Genomic DNA, 15,706 nt, shown 5'->3' with positions numbered 1-15,706 from the left:
GGACGCACAGAGTCTGATGCTTCTGACAGGCGTGCACACCCACGCAATCACAGCTCCATCAGGGTGGGCGTGTTCGCGTCATCCCCAACGTCCCCTGTGTCCCTTTGCATTCCTTGCTGCCCCCATCCCTGGACCATCACGGGCCAGTGGACTAATGTGGCCTGTCTTTGAAGGTCCCGTAAAGGGAAGGACACGGCCCCGCGCCGTGACCGCCTTCGTTGGCTCGGCACAAGTGTTTGAGATTCAGCTACATTGCTGTTTGCTCCTTTTTACGGTCGTATTTATTGTTGTGCTGTTGGATGAACATACCATAGTTTTCATGCATTCACCAGCTGATGGACATCTGGGTTTTTCCAGCTATTAGATATTATGAATAAGGCTGCTATGAACAGTTACAAATCTTTTTGTTGACAGATGCTTTCCTTTCTCTTGGGTAAATACCTAGAAGTGAAATTCCTGGGTCATTTGCTAGGTATACTTTGAACTTTAGTAGGAAATTGCCAAACAGTTCTCTACAGTGTTTTATACTCCTGTCAGCAAAGTATGAGATCTAGTTGCTCTGCGTCTTCACTGTAACTTGGCATTTTAGTTTTGGTGTTAATTTGTCCATAGTGGGTGAGTGTGGCCATAGCTCACTGTGGTTTTAATTTGCATTTCCCAGATGACTAATAATGTTCAGCATCTTTTCATGTGCTTTCTTTGTCATGGACATAACTTCTTTTGTGAGGTTCTGTTCTTACATCTTGCCCATTTTTAAGAAAGTGGATAGGGTTTAAGAATTCTTTATACATTCTAAATACAAGTTCCTTTTCAAAAATATGGAATATGAATGTTTCTTCCCCGTCTGGAGCTTGCCTTTTCATTTTCTTAATGGTGTCTTTCAAAGAACATAACTTTTCATTTTCATGAAGTCCAACTTATCAATTTTCCTTTTATGGTCAGTGCTTGTGCTTGGGTTTGTGTCCTAAGAAATACACAACCCAAAAAAGTTCATGAAGATTTTCTCCTACATTGTTTTCTAGAAGTGTTTTCAACCAGCATTTTTTGACAAAAGTGTAACGTATGGAAACCTCACTAGAGACCAGACATGGAATGGGGAAGAGGAGGGAAAAACTAAGAAAAAGGATGAGAAATTTGGTGACAAAATAGAGCTGGCCCTCTTGATAAGCATGCATATTAATGGGATCATGAAAATAAGCACAGTCCTATAAACCCCAAGACCTCACAGAAACAGATGTATCCTAAAGGAGAATCAGGAGGCAGTAGGCACTTATCCCTTTCTGATTTTTCTTCCTTTAAAAAAAAATTTAGAGTGAATTCATTCCTGGGGAAACTGGGAGAACACAGGCTGCAGACTAATGCTTGGGAAGCACCACAGCTGCCTCGGGCTTATAACACACTTGATACACACAAATATCTATAAACATATACATGCATAAGATTTATTTTTTCTACTTCAAGACCATACTTGCTGGGCCATATTTAGCTTACCGCTTGTCTTAAAATAATCAAAATGGAATAGATTCCAACAGCACAAACAAGTCTCCTTGAGAGGGTAGTGAGAGGTCAGCCCCAGGGGCAGAGTTTAAAAGAGTAAAACATGCAGAGTTGGGCCAAGTGGTGACTAAGAGGGAAGGAGATAAGATCTGTCTACAAATACCTGGAGGCTGTAAACAACGGGAGAGTGACAAACTAAAGCAGCTCACAACAAAGGCGGCCCAGGAATTCGCTGTGCATTCAGGAAAGGAAGTAGACAGGCAGGGGGGCCTTCCCACTGGGCGTTCTCGCTGGGATGGGCAAGCCCGGCCCTCCTCCCCCAACTCCCGCCCCTCCATTCTCCCCAGCTCCCCGGTGCTCTTCATCCCCTTTGCAGGGCCACCATCTAGATCGTGGTTTCACATGGCACGTGGCTGTCAGGCCACCTCCCATCAGGGCTCTCAGATCTAACTTCATCTGCCTTCACTCCACTGCCCAGAAATCCTCACAAAAACTGTGGAGACCACGTCCCTCTCTGGCTCCAAACGCTGCAGATAAAAGTATAAGGACCTTGGCAACGACCTTGGTTTGGTCTTCAGGCCTCTACCATGTGGCCCCTGAAGACCTTCCATCCTTCCCAACAAGCACCTGTCCTGAATCTCTCTGCTCAAGGAGACCGGCCTTCCAGACCTCGACCCGTATGGCAACCACTGCCATGTCACCCCCTTCCAATCGGATTCAGTTTTAACCCAAGATATTATAGGTGTCTTCAATGTATGATGCAGGGGATTAAAAAAAAGAAAGCAAAAGTGTGGACCTTGCTTTCAAGAAGCTCATCATCTCCCAGTAAGAGACATACATAAACAATTAATTAAACGAAGTTATATGAATTATCCTTTTTATACTATAGTATTTATACCGGTGATATGAAAATAATACTGTAAAACCATAATAGAGGGTGAAATTAATTTTTCCTGGAAGGTCTGGGGACTGCTTCCCAGAAAGGCTTGTCCCAGGATAATTAGGAAAAGGATGTGTGTGTGTGTGTGTGTGTGTGTCTGTGGTGTGATGGGGGATGCTGATGGTGTGGCCTGGCAGGAGAGAGACGGACACACACAGCTTGGTGTCAGGCATGGTAGTGGGTCCCGGGTAGCCAGCTGGCATTGAGGGGCAGGGAGGCAACGGATGGTGGGAAGGTGGGCTGAGAACAAGTGTTGGGAAAGGTCTTGCATGCCTTGTTGCAGAGTTTGAACTTGATCTTGCAGGCGAAGGTGAGTCACCTGAAACGTAACATGATGAGATCTGTGTCTTCCAGAGACGCATCTATAAGGGGGACAGAAAGCAGCGACAGCGGAAGTGGAGGGAGGCGACGTCTGGAAGACACAGCTGGCGTGCCTGCAGCCCCCGGGGGTTCAAGACGACGCTGGAGTTTCTGGTGTGCGTGGCTTGCAGGGCTACGGATGCAGTTCCGGGATCCCCTCCTTCCCGGGGCACGCAAGCCCACGTCTCTTCCTCGTCACCTCTTAATGGCCATTTTCTGTCTCTCTGCGTGGGCGCATTCAGCAGTTATGGACTGCCGCTCCCTGCTTTTCTCTCACCTCAAGGTTTGCTCATCCAGCCGTGTTAACAGGCGCCGTGCTGCGCTTTTTCCAGGTGACGTCTTTGTTCAGCAGTGTAGCCGAGGTGGAGATTAAGTCTTAGCAATACGCCCACCTTTAGGTGGGGGGTCTGTCGCTGTAAAAGCAACCGGAAAGCATCTTGGGGGAGGGGTGGGCTTCCAGACCTTTCCATATTGCCTCATAGCATTTTGGGAATTATCTTAGGTATCTCTTGCATCGTTTATCGATCCAAACAATGTTAAAAAGAAAAAAAACTGTATTTATACAAACTCAGAGGGGTGTATTACTTTCATTTCATAGTAATATTGTTTTGTTCAGTGTTATTCAGTCAATGAAGGAAAAAAGAAAACCTAAAACCAAAAGAAATCTTTCAACGCAGAACCATAAAGTTTCTGCCTTGTCACATTTACAGTCTTGGGCGAGTCTAAGAGCAGGAGGTGAGACATTGCAAGCCCAGACCTTCCTGCTGGACGGAGGCTTTGAGGCCCCGCTCAGTGTGAGCAGGACATGCACCACGGTGCTGCAGTCTCGTAAACGTGCCCACGGCGGTGGGCTTGCAGACTTCAAAAGGAGGTACTGCCTGGGTTCGAAAGTGAGCCAAAGACCTTAACGGACACCTCATCAAAGACGGTCCTCAGATGGCAAAGGAGCGTATGAAAAGATGCTCCGCATCATGTGTCATCAGAAGAATGCAAGCTAAAACCACAGTGAGGTAGCCCTGCACGCCCATTAGCATGACCAAACTCCAGGCACCGACAGCACCAAAGGCTGACAAGGGTCTGGGGCAACAGGGGCTCTCACTCACCGCTGGTGGGAACGTGAAATGGTGCAGTCACTTTGAGAGACAGTTTGCTGGTTTCTCATCAAACTAAACATACTCTTACTGTCCAGTCCAGCAATCACACGCCTCGGTACTGATCCAAAGGAATAGAAAACTTATGTCCACATGAAAACCTGCACACGAATGCTTATAGCAGCTGCGTTCATAATCGCCAAAACTTGGAAGCCATAATATCCTTCAGTGGTGAGTGGATAAATAAACTGGGGTACCTCCAGACAATGGAATATTATCCAGCACTAAAAATAAATGCGCTATCAAGGCATGAAAAGACACGGAAGAACCTTAAATGCATACTTCTGTGTGAAGGAAGCCAATGTGAAAAGGCTATATACTGTATGATTCTAGCTCTATGACAGTTTGGAAAATGCAAAACTATGGAGAGAGTGAAAAGATCAGGGGTTTCCAGGAGTTGGTAGGGGAGTGAATAGGTGGGGCACAGAGGTTTTTAGGGAAGTGAAACTACTCTGCACGATACTGTAATCATGGATACACGTATCCAAACCCATAGGATGTACAACACCAAGAGCAAACCCTAATGTAAACTATGGGCTCTGGGGGATGAGATGTGTCAATGGAGGGCCATCAACTGTAACAAACGTACCATCTGGTGGGGGTGCTGTTAACAGGGGGAGTCTGTGTGTGTTGGGGGGCAGGGGGTGTATGGGAAACCTCTGTACCTTCCCCTCAATTTTGCTCTGAACCTAAAATTGCTCTTAAAAAAAGTCTTAGTTAAAAACAGGAGCGGCACAGCTGCTTCTGGGAGGGGTACCACTTGGTTAGCGCCTGCCCCTTTTCAAAGCCTCCTGTCCCACTGTGTCTCTGCATCTTTCTGAGGTGTCTTTGAATGGATAGCGCATTTGTTAACTGTCCGAATTTAGCAGAGGGCTGAGGCCCAGGCCACACAAGTTAGAGAAGGACTGGGGATCACCGGCAGGAATCCTGACTCCCAGGCATTCTCCGGGGACCCCGCCCTGCACTCCTTGCGAAGTTCCCCTGGAAGCAGCACCTGGCTTGTTAGTGCACCGGCGAGTTTTCACAAAGCTGAGCTCTTGCCAGGGTGGCTGCAGCTTCTGCATGTTTTAAAACACCATCCCAGCCTGATCTTTCAGCAAAGGATGGGAAATTAAACCTAAAGATTTCTGTGTCGACACAAACTCAGCTCAAGTCATTCCTATAAGGTTTTAATACTAGGAATCAAATTGCTATCTAGCTTCTGCTATTAAATGTTTACTAAACAATAGCAAATAGAACATGAATCCACAATGCTTTTCATCTTTATTAATCTCAAATCCATTCCCCTGACCAAGGGTTGCTTTTGAAATAGCAATAGCATTGAGGTAAATGTTTGTTTCACTTTGTTTTCCCTTATGTTTTGTACATAGGTAGCTACCAAAAATGCATATATACAAATGTATAAGGAGAGAATTCCCCCCTGCTTTACTTATTTAGTCTTGATAGCGGATATTTTTTTTAAAAAGTACACATCTCTAATTGAATCTCTATGCAATTTCCTATACCCATCCAGTCTCACTGCTTAAAAAATACCAAAATGAAGATAAAAAGTAAATCCAGGGGAAAACTACCAGGAGACTATTTCCAACAACAGATGACTCAACGAGCACCTGAGAATTTGTTGTACTTGTATGTGCTGAGGTTCTGAACTTCCTGTTTCAATAAAATACCAAACAAGTTGTGTTTCCTTTATAAATAAGCTATTACATCAAGCCCTGTTCCTATAATCTCAGGTTTTTGTCTCCATTCCAACATTTTCTTTGGCAAATGTAGAAACATTCTAATTAAAGTGGAGAGGAAAACAAGCATCATTCATCCCGATAAGAATAATGCACAAAAGCACATCCTCGTTTTTTCATTCTTTCGTGGTTCTGCCCCACTTTGAACAGTGTGGGACTGGCGTCACGCAGTCCCAGGCTAATTCCCAGGTAATGGCTTGAAGCAGGCCTGAGTCACTGGAGAATAGGATTAATTCCAAAGGTATCAATAATTCCTGTCACAAGCTTAACATTCTCTTAAAAATATCCTTCCGGGCCGAAGAGGAAGGCATTCCTTTAGGTCATCACGTAACAACATCAAGGTTTCTTTTTAAGATTCCGAGATTAGAAGAGGCCTTCCTATTTATAACCACGCAAGCCCAAGTTGAAAGGAATATTCTCATTTCCCAGGAGTCTTTAAATGTTCACGTTTATCAAAACTTTTAAAAGCCATATGTTCGCTCTAAGAAGTACCATCTAAATAGGTGCAATGCTTTTTAAAACGCATGGTTGAATCACAATTAGGATCTTCTCACTGCTTTCCTGCTCCTCCCCAGTTAAGTAGGGGGTGTGTGTGTGTGCACGCGTGAGAATACCTGTGTATACATGTGTGCATTTTATGCAAATGAGAGCCAAAGCTCCTTTTTAATTTAAAAGCACTGTATTTTGGAAAGTCAAAATCTGAGCTGCACCCAAGGGGAAAGCTGCAGTTCCGGTGTGACTGCAATAACAAACGAGCAAGTTCTTACCGCGATAAGAAACTGGGAAGTTCGAGGCTTTTCCACTCCCGTCTGTTGCCAAGCCTTTTCAGATTCCGGTTTGCTGTTCGTGGGTTACAGCAGGCGAGGGAAAGCCCACCTGCTCACTCTGCACCCACCCTGTACCCTCCTTCCCCGCGGGATGTGCTGCGGCGGCAACATACAAGGTGCGGGTGTCCCTCCGCCTCTGCCTGCAGCCCCAAAGCTGGACGCGGTGCAGCCGTGCGCGCTTCAGCCGGGAGGGCCGCAGAGACGGGGTCACCCGGGGTCACCGGCCCCAGTTACCTGGCCTGCCCTAAAGCACCGAGAGCACCGACCTCTGCAGGCGGTCTTTCTGGGGGCAGGGCCCTCCACTCCTCCGCTTCCTTTGCGCGGCCACTTGCCCGAGCGGTGTGCACGGGAGGGGCCTGGCCGACAGTGGTCACTGCTGACCCACGAGCTTCTCAAGGTGAGGAGCCCGGACTACCTTTTCTCTGCTGTTTGGGGCTGGCCCCGGGCTGTCTCTGGTGTCGGGAGCTTCTGCTTTGCTCGCTCTCTCCCGGCCCCTCTTCCCTTTCGGAGCTCTGCCCCGATGGTGGCTTCCCAAAGGCTGGAGCTGGCACTGCTTCCCGGGCGAGTACAGACTCTCCAACCCGGACCCCCGGCCCGGGGCAGGAGCATGCCATCTCTCCCGGTGACCCACTGCCTTCATGTACCTTCCTCCTGCCCCTCCGCAAATTCCGTGTGTGAGACATTCTCGTTGGGGGACTCAGGGGCAAATACAGGCACACCTTGCAATTGTAACACCAAAGCTCACTTATCACCATAAAAATGTAATAAAAATTTGGGCTTCCCTGGTGGCGCAGTGGTTAAGAATCCGCCTGCCGACGCAGGGGACACGGGTTCGAGCCCTGGTCCAGGAAGATCCCACATGCCGCGGAGCAACTAAGCCCGTGCGCCACAACTACTGAGCCTGTGCTCTAGAGCCTGCGAGCCACAACTACTGAGCCCATGAGCCACAACTACTGAGCCTGCGCTCTAGAGCCCACGAGCCACAACTACTGAGCCTGCAAGCCACAACTACTGAAGCCCGCGCGCCTAGAGCCCGTGCTCCGCAACAAGAGAAGCCACCGCAATGAGAAGCCCGCGCACCGCAACAAAGAGCAGCCCCCGCTCGCTGCAACTAGAGAAAGCCCGCGCGCAGCAGCGAAGACCCACCGCAGCCAAAAAAATAAATTAAAAAAATATATATATATAATAAAAATTTGAAATACTGTGAGAATTCCCAAAATGTGGCACAGAGACACGAAGTGAGCAGGTGTTGGAAAAATGGTGCCGACAGACTTGCTCGACGCAGGGCGGCCCCTAACCTTCAGTTTGTAAGAAATTCAGTATCTGCGAAGTCCAGTCAAACGAGCTGTGCCTTTACACACGTGCAGACGCGCTAAGCTCGCATTGGCTGGAAAAGGACCGCTTCCCCTGGCAACGAGACTGTTTATTATTCAGCCCGCGCTGACCACCGTTTGCTACGTGTGAGACTCTCTGGAGGTGCTGGGGGCAGAGACCAAAAGCAAGGACTTGTCCTCGGAAGCTCACCTTCCTGCTAAATGCAGGGTGAGCACCCACCTGGGGGTGGGGAGGCGGGTTCACTAAGCGAAACACGGCGCGCTTAGGGAAGCGGTGAGTTCGGAAGTAGCGCAGCGAAGTCAGAGTCTGAGGCGAGCGGGACTGACGATCCTGAAGGACACGCTGCCGGAACCAGACGAACCAGGAAGAGAGACGAGCTCCTTCTCCTTCACCCCGTCCCCCTTCCAGGTGCCACGAGCGCTGGGTTCCCGCCAGCAGCTCCCAGAGACAATCCAGGCAGAGAACCGGCAGCAACCCGGCCGGCGGGTGAGCGCAGGGAGGGAGTGAGCTCTGGCCCGGGGCGTTTCTTCTCCTTCATCCCCGGTATCTCAGTGCCGAGGGGCACCTGCCACCGGCACATAAAGTCCACCTGACGTGTCAGGCTTACCACCTGTGAACAAAGTGACCAATCCCTGCTCTAGAGTCTGTATTCCGGACTGGACTGGAATGAGGCCCCTCCAGATGTGTGACGAGGCCCAGGAAGAGGACGGCAGGAAACGCCACGTCCTGCCTCTGTCTCCTTTCCTCAGTGTTTTCTCCCTATTGATGGTGATGATGGTAAAGATAACCTTTGCGGAGCCTTTATGGGCACCCGGCACGCCGCCCGGGACCAAAGTTAGCACAGCGACTCGTCCGCTTAGTTCTCAGAGCAGGTGAGATCGTGGCCTCGCCAAGGTGCAGGGAGGTGACGGCGGGTGCTGGTCCACCCGGGAACTGAGGGGACTGTGTCCAGCCGTGGGGCACCCAACCCGGTGCTCCTGGCCACTGTCACCTTCTGGGGGCGGTTCGCTCCCTTCCTGTCCTCTGGGGCGGGGGTGTGCGGGGAGGTCTAGAGGATCCTCTCAGGTCCTCTGCTGATTGAATTTACCTATGGGACCAACTGTAAAGCTACGTCTTACCATAGCATCTACATAAGGGTCTTTGTGTTCATCCTTTGCTTTTGTTCCCTCCAGCTTTGTTGAGGAATAACTGACAAACGACAACTGTATACACTGAGCTCGTATGACGTGATGTTTTGTGTACACAACTGTATACCCTGAGCTTGTATGACGTGATGTTTTGTGTACATACACGTTGAGATGACGACCGCAGGAAGCTGGTTAACACACCCACCTCCTCACACAGCGACCTTTCTGTGCGTGGTGGGAACACCTAAGATCTACCGTTCATTCTTCACTTTTTGCCCTTCTACGTCGCCTGGGTTGGGCCTTGGCCGTCTCACGGTTGATACTGATCATCTTCCACTGCACTGTATCACCCTCCAGAAGACTACGAATCCCAGCACACGAGGGGCTTCTTTGGCCTGGATCTGGCTGGGTTGTTTCAGTCCTAGATTGTCAGCATCTCCTGTGTTCCAGGCTCCGCGCTGGTCGCTGGGCATACGCATCAGACTCTGCAGTCCACGGCCTGTCCGCAGGCGGGCTCTTCCGTGCGCCTGCCCCCTGCCGCCGGCTACTGCCTCGTCCGTCCTCAGTCACGGGGTCACTACTGTTCCAAAGCCTGGACTCTCCGTCTGTCATGAGCGATGGGGCCAACCATCCTGGATGTGGAGTTGCTTCCCTCAACAGGCAGCTGCCTTCACCTCCTCTACTGTGTATAACCCGTGGGCGTGCGGTGCAGGGCGCTGCCCCGTGGGGCTCTCCGGAGCTGCCTGAGCTACAGCGGGAGAGCCCACTGCACCCTTCCCCCGACCTCCCAGGCGACGAAACTCAACCCCGAGGCCATGAAGGACTTGGGAAAGGGCACAGGCCCAGTTAGAGGCAGAGCTAAGATCTGAGCCCAATAAAACTATCAAAGTACCTTCCGACCTCCTCTTCATTTAGGTTAAAAATATGTCACCCGCGGCTTACCCCCTTCAGTATAACACAGCAGAAGCGGCACTCGGGGAACGTATGCTAACAGCATGTGAAAAACTGTGTCTGGAAGGACACAAAAATGTATTTTTTTTTTGTAAAAGAGGAAAAAGAAAAGAAACCTTCCCATTTGACCATTGTTTCAAAATCAGTTGGACACAAGCAGTGGTGCTTGTTTCTTGGTAATGCCCTAGGAGTTGCCTGGAGGGGCTCTGAGTGAGTCGGTAGGGCCACGAGGAAGGATTTGCACGACCCTTGGGAGTGGGGTCCTATCTCAGGGCCGGATCGCAGTGAAAGCAATAACGTTCTGTAACTGCAACTCCCATCGTAAGGAGGTGTTCTGGGTAAAACACTGGTCGTGCGTCGTCACCTGGCTCTCGCTGCTCTGCGGATTTGCTTTGGTGAATTTTCTTAAGACAAACCATCCTTTACGATAAACCTTCTCCAGGATCCTGCACAAGGAACGTGCCCGACTAGGTCCACGCAGAGCACGCGGCAGGGAGGCCGTGGGGACAGGCCCGGCACTGGGCCCCCCTGCACGTGGCCTCACCCCGGCTCTCCTCATCTCCCACCGGTCACAGCAGCGACTCATGAAAACGGGGGCCCCGGCATGAGGATGCCGTGAAGCCGGCCGGGGACCATCACCCCTTTTCTCTCCAGAGCTTCTGTTTGCCCGCAGACAGACTGCAGAGCAGCTCGGATACTCCAGACCAGGAGCCGCATTCGCAGAAGAAGAAAGCAAGAAACAGAGCCTGCTTTTGTCAGATGACTACCATCTTAGCAGAGAAAAACCTTCATGGGGGAAAGGCGACCTTCTCCACTCGAGAAGCCCTCAGCGGCAATTCCACAGCACTGCACGGGCTCTGTAAACATATACTGATAACATTCCCCACACTGGGTTTATAAAGGTGCCCCAGACCTCCTCTCAGTCTGAGCAAAGACAGAAATCCTCAGTGAAAAATAGCGTCTGAACCGCAGCCTTGAGGCAGCCAATTGAGAACAGTAAGGCCCTAAAGAAACAAAAAAACAAGACAAAACAAAACAAAAGAAAAACAAGGGTCTAGATCACTTTAAAAGTAAATAAGTACAGCCTAAACATTATAGATTGACTTTGACTTAAAAAGAGGAAAGAGACACTGACTACTGCAGGGAGACCGTTTTATCTTCGAATTAAAAGCAAATGAGATGGTAGCAAATCTTTACATCCATGGTACGGAGCCCAGTGTAAACCAGAAGCAAGAGTGGGTAGGGGGTTTCTCAGCAGATGTTCCCTTCCGTGGCTGCTGGGTTGGTGGTTCTGTGTTGGGGTTCAGAGGCCTGAGAAGGGGGTCACTGCTCATCCTGTTGGGCCACCAACCGAGGTCTGAGCATAGACCAAGCCTCTTCCTCTCCTGGGACTCAGTTTCCTTATCTGCAAACCAAGAGGGCAGCTCAAGGACTCTGATACTGAGAAGGTCCCCTTGGGATTTACGAGCATCGAGTCAGAGTCCTGTGCTATTTCCTTTTGAAATGACTTTCAATATCTCAGGCTTTGCTGTCCCACCACTCACCAGGTGCTCATCACTCCAGGAGCTGCACAGGTGCTTTCGAATGGCTCCTTTAATCCTCACACCAACCCTGTGTGTTGGGATTATCATACCCGTTTAACAGATGGAGAAGCCGAGGCTCTGAAGAAACTTGCTCGTTTTCTAGGAAGTACTAACATCTGCTTTTCTACCCGGCTACACTGGACTCCAAACCAGCGCCCACCTCCCGATGCAGGTAACCGCCTTGTCTGAAAAATCACAGAAAAATTCTGTGATGACCGGCAAATTCAGGATCGCTGTTGCATTCAGGGAGGGAGGGAGGGAGGGAGGAGAATGGAATGGGGTTGGGGGGATATAAAGGGAGCTCTAACTTTGTAATATTTTGTAAAATTTGCAATATTTTGTTTATGAAAAGCAAACAAAAAAATGGAAGCAATGGCAATAAAATATTAAAATTTGATCAAGCTGAGTGGTGGGGACATTTATATTCTACTATTTTATTTCTATAAGCTTGAAATACCTCATCAAATGTATGTATAAAGGAAAAAATTACTAACAATACTCTGGTAGAGGTTCACAGTTTTCTGTTCTCAGTAGGCCTCATAGAATTTCCCCCTTCTGTCCCGCAGGCTTCGCCTGGCATTTTATTATGAAAAGTTTCAAACATCCAGGGAAGTTGAAAGAATTTTACCGTGAACACAATTTACCCACTACCTAGATACATACATAAAGTAAGTTTCCTCTCCTTCTTTTGCATTTCAATAAACATAGAATTTGCCATGGATCAAAATGAAGAATTCTATGGGTTTTAGCCTAAGTTGCCACTAGTCAAATTTGAATGCCCTTCTATTGAAACCCAAAGCAGAAGCTGAGTCTCTTCGTGCTATTTCGGTGAAATTCAACCATCAAACTTCACCAGTGATCCTGAAGCAGGAGGTGCCAGAATTACTTGCTTCTCTAAGGGCCATATGTCCTGGAACGCAGTGTTTATCTATAGCTTATTACCCAGCTGACAAAGCACGCTGGAAGGGAGACCCCAAAGAGGTTTCTAAAGGGCTCTTAAGATACTATTGTGTTTAAGGACATTTAGGAATTTTTGAAGCCTAGAGGATGGGAGAGAAAAATACCTGTCAGTCTAACCATTCATCCCACACCGGGGTTGATTTCAGTGGGGAAATTTCCATTATCGGCACATATACTGACCTCAGGGGCCAGGAGTGAGGAATCGCTGTTACCAGGGTCTGTTCCTCGACGTCTGCTAATGTGTAAACAGCGCGGGAGAGCAAGACCCTAGTGATCAAACAGCCCAGCGTTCGGCCGCCGCGGAGCCCACAGCACAGCGGGCCCAGCTAACGTCAGCGGCAGGCATGCAGCCGACCAGAGTGGCGGATAGTCGGTCACGGCACCGAGTGAGGGGCCGCGGGGTAGGAAGGCCCAGGTCTGAGGCCGGTCTCCACTGCCCCAGGAGGGTCAGAGTGGCCGCAGGCAGCTCCGGCTCCCTCCTCTACGAGGCGGGACTCATCCTCATACCCGCCCCATAGAATTACTGTAGGAGCTGAATCAGCGAACATGGTGGGGATGAACTTTGGAAACTCTCAACTGCTCTTCGGGGACTTCCCTGGCGGTCCAGTGGTTAGGATTCGGCACTTCCACTGCCGGGGGCCCGGGTTCGATCCCTGGTTGGGGAACTAAGATCCCATAAGCCGCGTGGTCCAGCCAAAAAAAAAAAAAAAAAAAAAAGAATAGGCAGTCTTTCACAGAAGATAGCTGTGAGAGATCTTTTCTATCAGTGCCTTTAAGAGATTACGACCTGCTCGTTGGAACCTCACAGCTCTGATGCCAAATCCTTTCCGTAGGCTCCTCTAGCTCGCGTTGTCACGTTTCTGTGATAACTTACTGCTTGTGACAACGTCTCAACACAGATTGGCACCCGACAAGCCACATGAGGAAAATCGGTTTTAGAGCCACATTCCAGATTAAGCCCTTTGTCAATCTGAACACAGAAACCAATAGATCCTCCAGTGGCCTGGGGCCAACTGGACTTGAGTTTGAGAACGAGCCCACCTCTTCCTCTTCCCACCCAGGATGTCTTGCTCTTCGTGGTCACTGCTTTGTCTTCGGCTGCACTGGCTTACAAAACTTTTCAGAAAACATAAACCGAATGTTTTTCACTCTCTCCATGCCTGAAACGATTGCAGACTGATAACATTTAAGACAATGTCATTCCCCTCCCCTCCTTCCACTACTGACCTTTTTGCTTTATGTTTCACTCTTATTTCTATGTGTAATGATGATACAGTCGGGACCTTAAGTTTTTTACTTGCTGTCATAACACACTCCCATGCTATTGAAAACCCTCTGCAAAAATAATTTTTCAAACTCTGCATAATTTACAGTCATTCTTCTGGTAATGAATGCTTGTCCCTCACTGCCTGACTTTTTGCTCTTCTAAAGAACTTTCTAATGCAAAAAATTTTTAAAGGAGGGTAGCATTTGACATTCAGTAGAACAAGATAACTCATAGGGACCACGTGCGTCTTTTTAATGCACGTCTTTCAGGTATTTTAAAGTAAAAATATTTATGAATGGAAACTTCTCTTGAATTATTTTCATTTCAATAAGCATATATACAGAGAATTATCCAACAGATACTGCTGCATCATCACACCTTGGTTTTATGACAAATAAGATACAAAAGCATTCAAATGCTGTACACTGACTTAAGAATTAATAAATCCTTGATACTTTGCATGTAATTTATTTAGCTAGAACAAATCCGACAGCAACATTTGAAAAGTCACTGAGGAAAACTGGGTCTTTCATTTGTTCTCATCGGACACCTTAGCAGAGCATCACAACCAGAAGACAGGCAAAGCGTATGACACATAGTAGGTACTCAAAGGAAGTTTCCCTTCCTTTCCCTCCCCCACGAACTTGTCTTCCTGAAAACAAAACTTTGTTGTTCAGGATTTCATCATTTCCAGATGCCTGCTCTTCAAATGACATCCAGAGCAATACACACTGATGTCACAAAGCCTGGAATGTCTGGTGGGAAACCAGCAGTAGGTGAGCTCACTGGATACTAAGATCCTGTTTTCATGTCAATATCCTTAGTAATAAAATATGAGGAAAGAGAGGAAGTATAGCATATAAGTGTTCCTCACTCACTATCCCAGCCTCAATTTACATGGAAAAAGATTCCTATAAACTGAGGTGTCAGTGATTCAAGAAGGAAAAAAAAGAAAAATAAAAAAAAAAAAGAAATCCTTAATAAGTGAAAAAACATCATTAACTATACCTCTGTGTCACTAACATTTCTCTAATGTCAGTCGCTATAGAACGAACCTGCCCTCCTGAGACCGGCAGGAAGACAGATGTCTGGGGAAAATTCTTGTAAATTTATCTAGGTAGTTTGATGACTTTCATACTCCAATTTTCACACATTGATTATTTAAGAAAAATCTGCTTGGAAAAGCAAAAGTCTGCTTTCAGTGATTGCCCTTTCATTCTTTCAACGTTGCAATTTCTGTCCCTTTACCCTTTTGATCATTTTTTCTGATGTCCTATAACTAACAGCCGATTACAAACTATGCGAAGTCTCCCACTGGAGTCCCTTCCACTAGAACTGGGATTCCTGCCCTCCCAGTATGGTGCTAGCAGGCGGTGCAAGGCATGACTCTGGGCCGCAAACAGCTGGGGGAGATGGGCAGAGATAGAAACCATGAGCCCAAGGCCTGGCCAAGGCTCACAGTGTCCTGGGAAGGCCAATAACCAGGAATGTCTCAAGCATGTGGACCAACGAATGATTCTGCTCAGCGTCTATCTGGGGGACAGTGAGAGGGCAGGGCTCAGGGTGTTTCTACTGTCCTAAGCAATCCGGTGCTGGCCCACGCTGACCCATTCCACCCCGCAAACGATGGAACCCTCCCTTGGGACGGGTGTCCTCCTACCCACAGGGAGCTGCTCAACTCCTCCTTCCAACCGCAAGGCCTGTGTTCCCAGGGACATTCTCATGAATGCAACTTTCTTTTCAGAGTTCTCCTTTTCAAAACCGTTTTTTTTTTTTCCCTTTCTTTCTTTTTCTTTTTTTTTTTTTTTTTAAGTTTAAGTGAATTCAGTTCTTGCTCCAGTAAAGGTTGCTGCCCTTTATAGACTGACAGCTTCGTGCTCGGCCCAAACGTCCTCGTGGTTCCCAAGCACAAGGTCGGCCTGGGAGCTGCCGACACAGCCGCCTCCCCGTGGAGGTGAAGGTGAGGGGC

The 15,706-nt window shown here is 48.3% G+C and overlaps 1 protein-coding gene and 1 long non-coding RNA gene across 9 annotated transcripts in view; one reads left to right on the top strand and one right to left on the bottom strand.

Annotated features, from left to right (window-relative positions):
* The window catches only part of LOC103002053 (uncharacterized), a 157,377-nt gene extending 154,073 nt beyond the window's left edge, over window positions 1–3,304 (top strand). For all 3 annotated transcript variants that reach the window (XR_009006496.1, XR_451631.2, XR_009006497.1), the window contains one exon: window positions 2,792–3,304. This is a non-coding gene — a long non-coding RNA (uncharacterized LOC103002053). The remainder of the gene's footprint in view (window positions 1–2,791) is intronic.
* The window catches only part of MCPH1 (microcephalin 1), a 273,679-nt gene that overhangs the window by 74,930 nt on the left and 183,043 nt on the right, over window positions 1–15,706 (bottom strand). The gene's annotated exons all lie outside the window — the stretch shown is intronic.

The sequence above is a fragment of the Balaenoptera acutorostrata genome, chromosome 21, assembly GCF_949987535.1.
Source record: "Balaenoptera acutorostrata chromosome 21, mBalAcu1.1, whole genome shotgun sequence".
NCBI lineage: Eukaryota > Metazoa > Chordata > Mammalia > Artiodactyla > Balaenopteridae > Balaenoptera > Balaenoptera acutorostrata.
This window is presented reverse-complemented; position numbering and strand designations above follow the sequence as displayed.